General features: G+C 35.7%; 1 pseudogene; it reads left to right on the top strand.

Annotated features, from left to right (window-relative positions):
• Positions 1-246: 246 nt before the first annotated feature.
• On the top strand, positions 247-2,500 carry LOC129521175 (60S ribosomal protein L13-like; annotated as a pseudogene).
• Positions 2,501-16,387: the final 13,887 nt, after the last annotated feature.

Genomic DNA, 16,387 nt, shown 5'->3' with positions numbered 1-16,387 from the left:
TCACATCCCTACTTGTTTTGCTTGCAAATGCACACGTGTGCACACACACATCGCAAAGAAGACAGACCATCTAATACGTTAATGTACATCAGTGATGTAACTTTTTAATTATTATCCTAATTATTTTCTCATAGATTATAGCAGCTGAGGATCTATAAAAATGGAACAGCCACACATTTGATCATTTGCTGTTCTTCCACTAGGTGTCAGCATTACTCTAGCACTTTGGGATGGTCCAGCGGCAAAATGCCATCCACCTCTGTTCTACTTAACCTGCTTCACAACGGAGATTTACGGGATAAATTGGTAAAAATAATTGTAAAAATGTATGGTTATCTAATGGCAATAGAAACATTATAAATTGGAGAGAGGGTATTAAAAATAAAATTTTGCAAACTGATTTACAAAGACAATGTCTTCAAGTAATACTCTAATATTCAGTTCTATTTGTTACAGTGTATTGTATAAAATTTCACATATTTTCTGCGTATGATCACCCAAAGCTTGAAAAATACCACTATTTTTAAAATGAACCATGTATCCCCATCTTTTCATGAGCAGAAGAGGGTAGCTTTAGGGATTCTCCATCTTTGTGGTCAGCAAAGTACTAAGGAAAGCCCATCAGTACAATCCAAAACATTGTCCCATTGCATTCTGCCCTTTATTGATTTTACAGTATTCAGAACAATTATAAGCTTCTTTCAAACAAAAGTTATGGGAAGCTGTGGAGACAGCTTGCAAAGTGTTTACTACTTGTCTGTCCCTAGTTACTTACTGGCTTTGAGAAAGAACTGAAATGTCTGAAGTGACATTTCAGTAATGGTGATTTTTTTTTTTTTTTTGTCAGGTTGGAGAGGAGCCTGATGCATAACCAAAATAAGTCTGTATTCCAGAAAATGCTTCACGATGCTCAAGTTTATTTTGCAGTTGAAAAAGAAATACACCCAAGGGATAAGAGGAAGAGACAGAGATAGGAATGAGAGTATGGGAGGTCAGTATGACAGCGATCTGGCATGGGGTTTACACTAATTTTGGCCAAAAGAGTAATTTTTCTACTTAGATTTTCCCTTTTTTTCTAAAATAGTTTGTTCTAAGTGGTATAGATGTGAAAAAAAAAAGCACTTTTGTAGCTGGAGAGTCAAACATATAGGGATTAAAAAAATTTCTTTACAGTAGTAAAAATGCTTATAGGGCTGTCTTTTATATATTGCCTTTTTTTTGTTTCCTTCATGAACCGTTTTTACTCTTTTCCTAACAAAGTGTTCTTTCCTTTATTTTTAGTTTCTACCTCTTTTCCTTCTCTAATCCTCCCCCGCTCCTAGCCCCCCGCTTTTTTCTTTCTTGGTTTCTCCACACATGAGAAATTATTTTCATTTAATTTAGATGAATATATTTACTAATTTTGTGGTTTGTGTAATATTTTACTTATTTTTGCACGAGAGGTACACACAGAGAGAGGCAGAGACACAGGCAGAGGGAGAAGCAGGCTCCCCTCAGGGAGCCGGTTGCTGGACTCCATCTCAGGACCCTGGGATCAGACCTGAGCCAAATGCAGAGGACGCTCAACCACTGAGCCACCCAGGTGCCCTTATTTATTTATTTATTTTTAAATTTTTATTTATTTATGATAGTCACACACACAGAGAGAGAGAGGCAGAGACACGGGCAGAGGGAGAAGCAGGCTCCATGCACTGGGAGCCCGACGTGGGATTCGATCCCAGGTCTCCAGGATCGCGCCCTGGGCCAAAGGCAGGCGCCGAACCGCTGCGCTACCCAGGGATCCCTTATTTTTGTTTTTTAAATAAAGCGTCACTGTCCCTTGAGGCCCACCCATAGGCAGCAGCAGAGTGGTGTGATCCTGAACCCAGCTTACAGAAGGACTGGCGGCCACGTGTGGCCACTTGGTTCAACCAGCCCCCTTGCACATGCAGATGCAAGGCCAGGTAAGCCAAGGCAAGCCACATGGCCCTGCATCCCTTGTCCAGACCCATCCAGACCCTTCCAGCTCAACGTAAGGCGCCCTATGGTGAGGTATCACACCGATGTGCCACCTGGCATGGGCTTCAGCTTGGAAGAGTTACAAGTGGCTGGCATCTACAGGAAGGTGGCATGGATTATTGGGATCTCAGTGCATCCAAGAAGGCAGAACAAGTCTACAGAGTCCCTGGAGGCTGACGTGGAGGGGCTGAAGAAGTACCTATACAGGTTCATCCTCTTCCACAGGAAGCCCTTGGCCCCTGAAAAGGGAGACAGGTCTGCTGAAGAACTCAAATTGGCTACCCAGCTGGCAGGACAGGTCATGCCCATACAGAATGTCTATAAGAAGGAGAGAGTCAGAATCATTCCAGGGGAGAGCTTCCAGGGATTTGCCAGTCTTTGCATGGCCCATACCAACACTCAACCCTTTGGAATCCGAGCAAAAAGGGCCATGGAAGCTGTGGAATAGGATATTGAAAAGAAAAAAAAAAAGTGCCTTTGGCAACATGTGAAAATAGATTAGTTAATTAATCAATTAATTAAATAACTATATAAGGAAGAAATACTATTTACGTATATTAGACCAAAGATTGAACATTCATTAGCTTACTTATTTATTATTACTTTTTAATGAATAAATAATTTTCTTAATTTTTTTCTTAAATAATTTTTTAATGAATAAATAATGAATAAATAATAAATGGGAGAAACCATGCCTTGACAAACTACCACAGATTTCAGCCTATTTAGGCAAATTCAGTGTTCCAAGCAATGATTTAGTTCAAAATACACAAAAATATTCTTGTTATAGGTAAAACTAAAATTTTGCCTTCAAGTACAAAGCATTAAAGTGTTAAGCTGACAATTGTTATCCTGCAACACCTACGTTTCTGTTCTGATGTTATTCTTTTAATTATTTCCTGCTTGCCCAGGATTCCTGTAGCAGGAATTTTTGTATAATGATGCAAACTTTAATATATGTTTTACAGCATAGATTGAAATGATATAAATCTCAGAACACAATAGACAAATGAATCTTAATTCTTTTATTGATAGTATTTTGTACATGACTTGTGACATGATATTCTACAGCAGTTAAGTGCTATATACAAACACACACACACACACACACACACATTTCCCCCCTTCTGGTGTGTCAATCATTTGTAATCTACTGGTTTCCCATCGTTGTACAGCATTTCTCATGAGATTATCAAAAGGGCATTTCATTTCTCTAGACTTGAAAATTCTGAAGTGTCCAAATTTCCCTGTGGCTACAAGATTTATACTTGTTAGGGATGTTAAATTTTTTTAGAGTTTAAATAGCATTTGTTATGAAGCACTCTTAGCAAGACTAACAAGGAAGGTAACTTGGTTTACTAATTCACTTTGAATTCTGACATACTGCTTTCTCTCTCTAGGCATATATGTACAGGAGATCAATTTTTTCATTATGGATTTGGGAGTGTTACGAGGTGGTACAGTGGGGTAGTTGCTTATAGGACAATAACAAGACATAATGACTGGAACAAGGAAAGCATCTTATCTTATAGGTCCAGAAAACCACATATGTGTGTATATTCTACAGTCAGAGTATAGTTGAATCATTTTGAGGAAAAAGATGCATGCAAACAACAAATAAAAAAAATAACAAAATTAGGCTGACCAATACCAGATATAGTCATGGAAAAAAATATAATATTAGTAATGGCATGATATGAAAAAGCTAATGGCCCTGATTCTGTGAAATTCTACAGATTATTTCTATAAATGAGAGATTATCAGTAATGCCGTGCAGGAATGAGTAGATATGTAGATCCTTGAAGAATGTGCCTTATCCATGCTTGTAGACATACAGTAGGCACTCAAACTTGTTTGTATCATAAACCCACACACTTCTGTATCAGACATTTTCTACTGGAAGTCTATAACTTTAACATATGCTCCTGCAGACAGTATAAATTTGCCTTTATCCTTTTTAATGCACTTATTTTTTCTCCTACAGAATATATTTTTTCTTAACTGGGCAATGAATGGCAATTTTACCAATTCTGAATTCACAAACATGAAGTTTCAGTGATTTTCACTCATTTGTTCTCTCACTCTACATTCAATAGATATTAAGAACCCTATGTCGAGAAGAGTTCTAAGCCATCAGGGTCTAGACAGAAACAGAGAGACCTGGTTCTTGTTCTTCCCATTTCAGTGAGAGGAGGCAGACAATATATGTAGGCTAGTAAATTTAAAAAAATATGGAAAACACCACATAAATAAGATAGAAACTCTGATAGATTTCCTTTAGAGACCAAATCACAAGTAACTCTGTAATACCATACACTCCACATGAGCAGAAATTTTGCTTCACTCTCCCCTCAGAGCCTAAACTAAGAGGCTTAATTTTTGGAAGGTAGAGAATATATGAAGAGCAAAGAGATAATTGAAAAGTAATTGTGAATAGTTGATGGTGCATTTGAGTGATTGCATGGAAATGAATACTAAATTAAGGATTTACTATATTCTACATAAATTCTCAAAATAATTTAATCAGATGTCATATTTGGCTAGATTAAAAGATCCAGTAGGGCAGCTTCCAGACAGAAATTAAAAATAAACGGACGAAATTTATTTTTCCTCTCCCTATTTGAGATTACCTAATCTTATCTTTTATCAAATGTGACTACACAATCTTTTGGTTTTAGAAAAGGTACAATATCCTCATGGATGTTTTCCCTAACCCTAGGTGAGATTAACCTTCCTAAAGTAGGTAAAGACCTATTTTGCCAGGATCCCTATCATCATACTTTTAAGTTACCCCCTTATTATTTTTTTCCCCCACAGTTTACAAGCTGTGTAACACCAAAGGCTTTATTATCTTATACATAATAGTGTGCCCAGTGTTTGGAAGAATTACTGGCAGGTGATAGATATTTAATGTGTATTTCTTGGATAAATGACTGAATGATGGTTGCAAAATAGACAACACTGATTAAATCCAGTTCTTCAACTACTCCACATTGACTTTCATGCAACCTGAGTTCGCTAAAGAAAAATATAGAAAGCTGAAGATTTTTCTCAACTTAAATTAATTAATACTGACACGTGGCATTCTTTTAGTCCTTTCACTCTTCCACTGTTTTAGAACATTCTTTATTGTCCTCCCTCTTCCAGTCCCCAACACTTCCTCCCCAGTCTCCACCATTCACTATATGCCTTGGTTCCTGCTTCAGAGAGAAAATTGACTACATTAGAGGCAAATTTCTAGAAACTGCTCTAGTCTGCATCTTTGCCCACAGTTTCTGCCATTTTTATTCATATTCTCTATGCTTTACTAAATTGACTTTTTTACGTAAGCACCTAACTCCTCTTTTCTACTCAAGGATAAAGTTCCAATAGTTCTCCTCCTAAATCAGAGAGTTTTGTTCTGAATTTGATATTTTTCTAAATTTTATCTTTCCCAAACACTGTTAATATTCCCTTCAAAAAAAAAAAAGAAAAATAAGAAAAGAAAAACACATCTTCCCTAGAGTTTTCATCTTCCAGATACCACTTAATTTCCCTTTATAGCAAGATTCTCAATATAGAGTTGATGCCAGAGGACTGTAGCTAGAGTTCAGGAGATTAATCTACATGGATAAGAAAGAAAAGAAATTGATCTTTATTTTAACTGGCTAAAGCATAATGTCCTTCAATGTTTCATTTTTCATCCACCACATAGCATTTGCTCCAAAGAAATATTTTTTACCATGTTAGATTACTGTAATATCACAGGATATCTTTTATATTCATCATCACTTTGAAATTAGAACACTAGCCTCTTCCTATATATGAACTGTTTAAAGAGTAAGAACTTGTGCTTTAGAGTCGTACTCTGAATATTTTGTTCATGTTCACTTTTTAAGTTGCTTTCTTTCTTACCCCTTCAAACCTTTTCCAACCAGGCTTTTGCCCATACTGCTCTATAAAAATAGCTTTGTCAGAATCACTGATAACATGACTTTGGTAAATCCAGTAATCAAATCTGAGTCATCTTGAAAAAGTATTTGTCACATTTTGCTGTCTTATCTTTGAAGCATTGCCTTCTGTTCCAAGGCCACATTCTCCTGTCTTCCTCTTACCTCACTGTTCATTTAATTTTGAGTTTCCTTTGCAGGCTCATCTTCATACACAGGACCTGTTAATGTTGGAGTACTATAGTTATCCATCCTCAAACTATTTTTTTTCCTTTTTCTTTAGTTGATCCTCTCCTATGTGATATCAGCAGGTGCATGAAATGAGATAGACTATGAATGATTCCTGAATGTAGAACTTTTTTGGCCCTCTTACCTGAACAAAAGATTGCTATTTCCAACTACCCCTTCAACATCTATCTCAAATGTCTAATAGATATCTCAACATTGAATATTGAATCTAGATCTCTCTCCTACCCCAACTCCAACCTCTAGAACCTCCTCCCACAGCCTGATTCATCTCAGTTTCAGTGACTGTCTCTTTAGTTGCTTGGCCAAAAATCTCAGTCATTCTTCATTCTTTATCATATTTCACAACTGATGAATTAGCAAATCCTGGCAGTTCTACATTGAAAGTATATTCCGTATCTAACCACTTCTGATTTTTTCAACACCTTTCATGCTGGTCCAAGTACACTTCTGTAGCCTAAATTATTGTAAGAGCTCCTAATAATCTCTCTATTTTCACCCATGCTTCCCTTCAATATGTTCTAAAGGCAGACGTCTAAGTAACTTTGTAAAGTAGAAAGTCAATTCATTTTAAAAAATATTTTATTCATTTATTCATGAGAGACACAGGGAGAGGGAGAGGCAGAGACATAAGCAGAAGGAGAAGGCTCCCTGCAGGGAGCCTGATGTGGGACTTGATTCTAGGACCCCCTGGTCACAACCTGAGCCAAAAGCAAATGCTCAACCACTGAGACACCCAAGTGTCCCAAAAGTCAATTCATTTCACTGCTCTCCTCTGAACTCTCCAATATTTTATCATGTCACTTGGGATCAAAGCAGAAGGCCAGTACATATGTTGGTTATCTGTTTGCATCTTTGACATCTATTAGCTTCTCCCTGCCTTACTCTACACAAGCCACCTTAAACTTCTCTCCTGAACATGAAGCTATATTTTCCTTCTCAGGGTGTTTGTATTTTCTGTCTCTTCTCCCTGGAATGCCATAATTCTATATCTAAGTGACTTGCGTACTCACCTTCAATATTTAGTAAATGTCATTTCTCAGTAAGGTCTTCCTTTCCCCATTTTTTATGTTTTGACAACTGCCACCATCCCCATTTCTATTTTTATCTATTTATTTATCTCTGTGAAAATCATTGCCATATAACATATATTTTACTGATTGTGCTTATTGTCTGCCCCTTCCCTTGCCTCCAGAATTTAAGTTCAGTGACTGAAATGACTCTGTCTATATCCACCCTCCCAGGGCCTAGAATGTCGTCTGGAAAGTAATAGTCATGCAACTTTTTTTTTTTTGTTAATGAATGAAAGAATAAGTGAATGAATGAAATGAAATTTTACCAAATATCTCTTCATTTCTCTGTTTTATTTATCTACTTTCAGAGGATATAATGGCAAATTACAATAGCCCAATAAACACATGATGAGTGAATGAAGTAATGCTATATACTGTTTACCTCACAAATTATAGTTTTACTTTTTAAAAGATTACCATATACATTTGGACTGTCTTAGTCTCTATTCAGTGCGGGCATGGACATGTCATAGCTCCCTTTATCTATAGTTTTAAAACCAATTAAGAGTGTAACTTGTAATCAGAGTGCAGAAATGAAACAAAATATTTTCTAAGTATTAATCAAAACACATTTTCACATATTAAATCTTATTTCAAAACCATCCTCTCATAGCTTTTGTGAGTTGTACCTCATTAATATTGTTTGATTACCTGAAGGTACAATTAAAATTATTCATTCAAGAAAGTAAACTACAAGCCAATATCTCTGATGAACACAGATGTAAAAATCCTCAACAAAATATTAGCAAACCTAATCCATCAATACATTTAAAAAATCATTTAAAAATAAACAAAGTATTCATTCCTCATTGATTTTTATTTTATTTATTTTATTTTTTTAAGATTTTATTTATTTATTCATAGAGACAGAGAGAGAGAGAGAGAGAGAGAGAGAGAGGCAGAGACACAGGTAGAGGGAGAAGCAGGCATCATACAGAGAGGCCGACGTGGGACTCGATTCCAGGTCTCCAGGATCACGCCCTGTGCTGAAGGCGGCACTACACCGCTGAGCCACCAGGACTGCCCAAATAAAAAAGTTCTTAAAGATCCAGATGACAATGATTGATTAGTCTAGGAAACATTATACTCTATCAGTCTATTGATAAATAGTATAAATAAATTAATAACTGTCCAATCTAGCATTTACCTGAGAAGGCTTGAAAACTATAATTTCAGTTTAGATGATTTTAAACTACTTTCAAGGACTATACAAATATTTTTCTTTATCAATTATTGAGTAATTGTTTTTCCTCCTAAAATAACCTCTTTTTGAAAACAGATAATGTTCTGTTTCTCATTACAACACTGATGGAATGAACATATTAACCACAGACTGATTTTGACCTTTTATATCATTTTATAGTATAATTCTCTAGAAAAATATTAAACAACATCTAGCTAATTTCCTTCTATTTAATTGGACAGATAGAAAATGTCACCATCTGTTTCCAGTAGTCAACATGAAATTATAATAATTCTATTTAGGATTTTCTTATTATCAAGTTTGAACTGAATTAGATAAACTTTTAAATATTTAAAATATCTTAAAATCTTTACTTTTAATAATAAGTAACACATTTTTGAAGTTTATTATATGACATTGCCCTATCCAATTGTATGGATTTGGAAACATCTCAAGGGATATACATCACATATAAACCAAAACCAGCTTCACAGGAGATTAGATTTGTCCAGGGAGATATGGATTGTGGCATAAAACCTAAATATTAAAATGTCCCAATTCCATTAAACCAGATTTTTAGTGATTTCCCTTCTCACATTAAACTTTCTTTTAAATACAGATGCTCCCAAAATACTAATACAATAGGTCACGGATACTTTATTGTAAATCATATGTTAATTATTTCCTCTATTTCAAGAAGAAAAGTCAAGAAATACACTAATAATGTTAGTATAAGAAGTTGATGAAGGGGGAGATAATAAAGACATTATAAAATGCAGGCACTGGCTTGCAAAAAATATTGCTGAAACTTTCAACTCCGTCTAGGAAAAGCTTAAAAGTAAGTTTCATTCCCATGTTAATTAAGTGGCTACTGGGGAAAAATATATTTTCCCAAAAAATGGAGAGGAGGAAATTCATTTCACAAGGCCAACATTACCCTGATACCAAAGCCAGATAGGAAGACTACAAGAGAATTGCAGGCCAATATCCCTGATGAATATACATGCAAAAATTCTCAACAATATTCTAGCAAATGAATTAAATAGCACATTGGAGGGATCATACACAATGATCAAGTAGGATTTATCCCTGGGTAAAGATGGGGAACGAACATATGCAAATCAATAACTATGATATACCACACAAAGGACAAAAATAAGATAAAAATCCTATCATAGTGATGTAGGGTCACAATTGAATGATCAAGAAAGATCTATTGAGACATTTTTCATGCAAAGGTGCTTTTATTATAGCAAGAGAACAGGGCCTGTGGGCAGAAAGAGCCATAATTTGGCTGTTTGAAACCAGTGGTTATATGGTTACTGCTCATGGGAGAGGGGATGAACAGCAGGTAATAGGACTGTCAAAAAGCTCAATATTAACTATCAGTGAGATGTACAGGCAGTCACTAAGACCCTTTACAAACAAAGGAACTAGATTGTATTTAATCCTTATTGAAAATATACAGGTTACAGGTCAGCCTACTGGACTAAAGGTGAACATTTTCCAGCTGCCCCTCATCCATAGGATAAAAATTATATGATAATCTCAATTGATACAAAAAAAAAGCATTTGGCAAAATTCAACATCATTTTATGACTAAAAAACCTTTCAGCATTCTTATAACTAAAAATGCTATAACTATAAGGTAGACTGATTTTTATGATTTCTCTTTATGTAACAGAATATTAGGGAACGTTTCTTTGAAGAAACCTTTGGGTAAGATATCCCAATTGTGAGGGAGTCCAACATAGTCTCACTAATGTAACAACACTGAATCCAGTGCTCTTCTCAGTTGTGTGAACTTCCCATCCTGTAAGACTTAAAATCTCCTTGGAAAAGATTATACTCACAAAAATTCGTCAATAAAATTAATTAAAATTTGAAAAAAATATACTTTTGAATGATTTTTTTTTATAAAAGGCAGCCATAGAAATTATGGCAAATATATAAAACATGAGAACGGGAGTATTTAGAAAGAAAGCAAATTCTGTAAGGATCACATATTCTCAGTGAGCTTTGTTAATGAGATAGAATGGGAAGATGGCCTTGAATGTATACTGTGAGGTTGAAAATAGCAACAAGTGGGTTGTAGTTAACTGGTGGGAAGATGATACAATCTGTCTACATTTAGTCTATAGTAATAAACAGAGGAAAAGATGTAAAAGAAGTGCAATAAGTATGAACTGTCACACTGAAGGCAAATTAGGATGAACCTGCTTCCCCTCTGCCTATGTCTCTGCACACTTTTCCAGAGTGGCTGCACCAGTTCACATTCCCACCAATAGTGCAAGAGGGTTCCCCTTTCTCCACATTCTCTCCAACATTTGTTGTTTCCTGTCTTGTTAATTTTCCCCATTCTCACTGGTGTGAGGTGGTAGCTCAATGTGGTTTTGATTTGTATTTCCCTGATGGCAAGTGATGCAGAGCATTTTCTCATGTGCATGTTGGCCATGTCTATGTCTTCCTCTGTGAGATTTCTCTTCATGTCCTTTGCCCATTTCATGATTGGATTGTTTGTTTCTTTGGTGTTGAGTTTAGTAAGTTCTTTATAGATCTTGGAAACTAGCCCTTTATCTGATATGTCATTTGCAAATACCTTCTCCCATTCTGTAGGTTGTCTTTGAGTTTTGTTGACTGTATCCTTTGCTGTGCAAAAGCTTCTTATCCTGATGAAGTCCCAATAGTTCATTTTTGCTTTTGTTTCTTTTGCTTTCGTGGATGTATCTTGCAAGAAGTTACTGTGGCCGAGTTCAAAAAGGGTGTTGCCTGTGTTCTCCTCTAGGATTTTGATGGAATCTTGTCTCACGTTTAGATCTTTCATCCATTTTGAGTTTATCTTTGTGTATGGTGCAAGAGAGTGATCTAGGTTCATTCTTCTGCACATGGCTGTCCAATTTTCCCAGCACCATTTATTGAAGAGGCTGCCTTTCTTCCAGTGGATCGTCTTTCCTCCTTTATCGAATATTAGTTGACCTTAAAGATGAGGGTCCACTTCTGGATTATCTATTCTGTTCCATTGATCTATGTGTCTGTTTTTGTGCCAGTACCACATACAAAACCTTTTAGAGGATTTATTGTGGTAGTACAGTGTACTTAAATACATATATTTAAGTATGAGAAAATCCAACTAAAAACAGTCATCATGACTCATATTAGGAGCAATAAATGTTTACTATATGCAATGCATTGTGGTAGCTACTTATATATATTTGCTTACACATGTTTTAAAGAAAATCCCTTGAAACATTTTTTTTCATATTCCCTATGAGAAAATTTTGTCTCAGGGAAGTTCGCTAATTTGCTCAAGAAAATTTTGTCTCAGGGAAGTTCACTAATTTGCTCAGAGCTAGAAATTGGCAGATTGTGGATTAGAACACAGGAGTTTTGGGTTGTAATTTCAAAATCAATACTTTTGCAAGTCAGTGATATAAAAATAGTACTTATGTCACATTGAAATAAAATAATATTTTAATTTTGTACTTACACTTTCATATGTAATTGCTACCATCGTATATATAGTGAAAGACACTAAAGTGTAAAGCCATGTTTAGCATGTTTATATCAGTGTCTGTTTATGGGCATTTCCATAAACAAATTTTATGAATTATTAGTAACATCTTAGTTAAAAATGAACAAAAATATTCTTCATGATCAGAAAATAGGACATAATAATGGCGTATAGACTAAACTTTACTCTCTTTTTAAATGAGGATCCTTCATTTAAATTTTGGAGTGGAGAATTAATTCTTAACAAAAGATTTAAAACTTTTGTACGCATTTTCATTGCAACTGTGTGTCACTGCTTCCTCTAGTTTCCAGTTCCTGCAACAGCCTGAATTCTACTCTATCTTACAGCTTCAGGGTCTGTAAACCAAGTCCTACCACTGCGGTATTGACACATACATTTGTTGCAGTTGTTTAATGTTGGTCTGATTTACAAGTCCGCTCTAGTAGTTGTAGTTTTATAAAGAGTTCATTTAAAGTTTACTTTTGTATAAATACCTTTAATGCACTTCTTATGTGCCTAACATTTTTCTTCCAAGACCGTTTTTCTTAGAAACAGGTTGTACTTTGTGGGTGAAATCAATTTCAGGACATACATACATTTTCCAAGTGCAAATTGTCTTTCATATATTACTGAAACTTTATTTCTCTTAATGACATAGATTTATCCCAACCACAGCACAGAACTTTTTACATTTGATTCAGATTTCTGTAAAGCATCTCAAATATAGGCTTTTAAAAATAAATTCAGAAGGTAATTGTTCTTAGACCCCATTCTGATTCCAGGTAATTAAATAGCAAGAAACAGAGGGCATGGATCACTAGCTTTTCTATTTAAGGAGTAGCAGTTAGCTGGGTGGTTAAAGAAACAGACTGAGTGTCCATCCTTAGTGTCAACGCTTGCTTCTACACATGAGTGACGCTATATGTTTTTTTACAAAGTCACTTAAGCTCTCTGCCTCTGGGTCACCCATCTGTAAAAGAAAATACAGTTATCTTCCACTTTCCAAAAAAGCTGTAGAGAGTGCAGTTAATTAGTATAGTCCACCAGATTTAGAAACTTCAAATAAAGTGTAGGTCTGAAAAATATTGTTGCTTTTGCATAATTTCTTTAGGTATCTCGAACACTACAGAAGCAAAACAGTTTTTTCTAAGCGGATTAAATCACCTCATACTTTAAGAGATACACGAAATGTTAACAATATTTACTATCTAAAAATAAAAATGACTGATACTTGCAAGGAAGGGTTCTAAGTTGGTCCATTTTTCCTTCCTTCCTTCCTTCCTTCCTTCCTTCCTTCCTTCCTTCCTTCCTTCTCTTTCTTTCTCTCTCTTTCTTTTCTTTTCTTTTCTTTTCTTTTCTTTTCTTTTCTTTCTTTCTTTCTTTCTTTCTTTCTTTCTTTCTTTCTCTTTCTTTCTTTTTCTCCTTCCTTCCTTCCTTCCTTCCTTCCTTCCTTCCTTCCTTCTTTCTCTTGTTTTGTGATTTATGCTCCTGAAGCACTCAACTTCTATGAGTTTTCTTCACTATTGCCAGTAGCCGGCTCTTTGGGTACTGCATATTTGTTACTCTAATTGCTCTAGTAACAGTATAACAGCTCTAGTAATGACCTATGTATCAGAAACTCCAGTTTCTCTTTTTTGCAGAAACTATCTTTACCCTATTTTATTACTTTTGTCAAGTGGGAGCTGAGATCTTCCTATATGATTCATTTTCTCCACATCCTATAATGTGGTATAATTTGTAGGGACATGATCCAAGGAAATCCAATCTTGATATTGCATTCATTTGCCATCCAGATTTGTCTAAGGGCTGCAAACAAGCTGGGTAATTAAAATCCTATTTCAGGATTGTTTAGAAGTAGAGCTGAGAGAAATAACTTCTTCAGTTTTAATAATTAAATAGTGGGATTGTAGTAGTTAAATTTCCCATAGCCATATGTGCTCCTCTCACCCTTGTTACATTTTCATTTCATTTTTCCTTATGATCATAGATCAAACTATAATAGAAGTGAATAGAACAAATGTATAGAAAGAAACAAGGGGGATCTCTGGGTGGCGCAGCGGTTTGGCGCCTGCCTTTGGCCCCTGCCTTTGGCCCAGGGCGTGATCCTGGAGACCCGGGATAGAATCCCACATCGGGCTCCCGGTGCATGGAGCCTGCTTCTCCCTCTGCCTATGTCTCTGCCTCTCTCTCTCTCTCTCTCTGGGTGACTATCATAAATAAATAAAAAAATTTAAAAAAAAAAGAAACAAGGTCAGGAGATAGAATCCTGATGGTATTCAAGTTTTTGAATATCAGGCAACTGCCTTTCCTGCAATTTATTTAGGTGAACCTCTAAGCCCCAGTCACACAGTCTAGCCTCAAACACACAGATTATATATTTTTTTGGCTCAAGGTATTTACTGCCTAGCTTCCATGGCTTAGAATAAAAAAAGTACTGGCCAATAAACTATACTTCTGGGGATCAAACTTGTAAAATAAACTGGACATAAAAACATGTATGAAGGAAAACAGAACTAACTACCCTTTCTATTTTCCTATTTTCTCATCTTTTCTTTTTTTTTTTAATACTTGAATAACTGTTTTTGAACAAGTGGCCTGATAACAATTCAGTTCAATTCTGGTCAACCCAGAAATAAGACCTGGGATGTCTATAGTATTCATAATGGGTAAAAGTATCTGAGGAAGAATAAAGAACTATTATGATATATCAAGCAGATTGCTTAATGGCAATTTAGGTAAATTCAGTCATTTAATCAATCCAAATGGGTAGGGTAGGATTAGAACACGATGCCAGAATACTTGAACAAATCTCATGTATAATTCCCCTCTTTTATTCTGAATATTGCATACTCCATTTATGATCCACCTGTTTCAGGATTAGATCTAAATATTATATTTAATCAACTCCCCCCCCTCCCATTCAGACTATGGGGATTTGCTCTACTTCTCACGATTTGGTAGGAAAATAATAAACAATCTTGAGGAACCTAATTAATTTTAATAAAAGGATACTTGTTAAAATGGTCACACTTTCCACACATCAGCAAACGCATGCTCCAATTTAGGGCAGCTTTAGCAGATGCAGTACAAATGTTGCACAACCTGCTTCCTATCATTAAATGACATTTTAAGTATTTGTCACCAGGAATATATCCAAGAAAAAGAGTTCAGTGGCTGGTGTGATGATAAAGTAGTCAAGGTTCCAGAATTCTTTTTTCCAGTGATTGCAGCAATCATTGTAGAATATTTCTGACACTTTGACATGATAAAATTTCTCTTCTAGTCACGAGCAAGCAAGGAGAATGATGGAAATCAAGTAAACGTAGGTTCTCCTGAGATTAGCTACTTCAGGACATCTGGGACGATCTGAACTCGGTTGTTGATATTTGTTAGATTAGCTGTTGTCAAAGAAAAGAAGGGTTTAGGGACATCAGTACATCCTTGTCCTTAGTCTTTCATTGTGCTATTTCTCCAGTAGTAGTCTTGATAGAAAACCAGTCAAGGAACCTTAACATCTAGTGACTACAGAAATAGAATCTACATATCAACCTGGCTGCAGCCTAATTCTTAATTATTATTTATGCAAGCATTTACACAGGTCTTGCTGAATATCACATGTTCTAAGGTAAAATCATCTTTACTTTCCTGGGTAAACTATAGCTGGTTGGAGGCATAAAAGAACTGCAAAGTCAAAATTTCTCCAAGATTCCAGACTAGAATCTGTGTTTTTGAGATTTTATATATTTATTTGACAGAGAGAGAGGGAAAGTAAGGGGTGAGCAAGGGGAGGGGCAGAGACCGAGGAAGAAACAAACGCCCCTCTGAGCAGGACACCTGATGCGGGGCTGGATCCCAGAACCCTGGGATCATGACCTGAGCTGAAGGCAGACCTGTAACTGACTGAGCCACCCAGTGCCCAGCCTAGAATATTTTTACCTAGACTGTATATCCCTAGGCTTCCAATTGGAATTCCTGTTGGGCTTTTTATTGAAATATTGTGTCAAAAAATGTTTCATAGAAGAAAATCACTTTCCTTACTATATATCAACAATAATGATCTTTCTTTTCCTGATTAAGTAAATAGCACGAGTAGTGATTCACCCAGATAAAAAATATATTTTTATAAAGATAGAAGTTTTATAAGCCATAAAAATTGAAATCAACTAGAAATAATTCTGCCATTTTCTTCAGTATTCTCATAATCTCCTCATCAGCCAGTCCAACAATGCCATTAGCTCTATTTCCAAAATAGCTTCCAAATCTGTCCACACTGTTACATCACAGTGTTCACGATGAGAGTTCAAGGCAGCATCTTCTCTCCTGACTGCTGTATAATCTCCTACACAACCTCTATGCTTCTACTTTTGTCTTCGCATAACCATTTACCAAATACATGATCTTTTTACAAAGAAAACTAAATCTTTTGCTCTCCTGTTTAAAATCTTTT

This window comes from Nyctereutes procyonoides, unplaced genomic scaffold, assembly GCF_905146905.1.
Source record: "Nyctereutes procyonoides isolate TBG_1078 unplaced genomic scaffold, NYPRO_anot_genome, whole genome shotgun sequence".
Lineage (NCBI taxonomy): Eukaryota > Metazoa > Chordata > Mammalia > Carnivora > Canidae > Nyctereutes > Nyctereutes procyonoides.
This window is presented reverse-complemented; position numbering and strand designations above follow the sequence as displayed.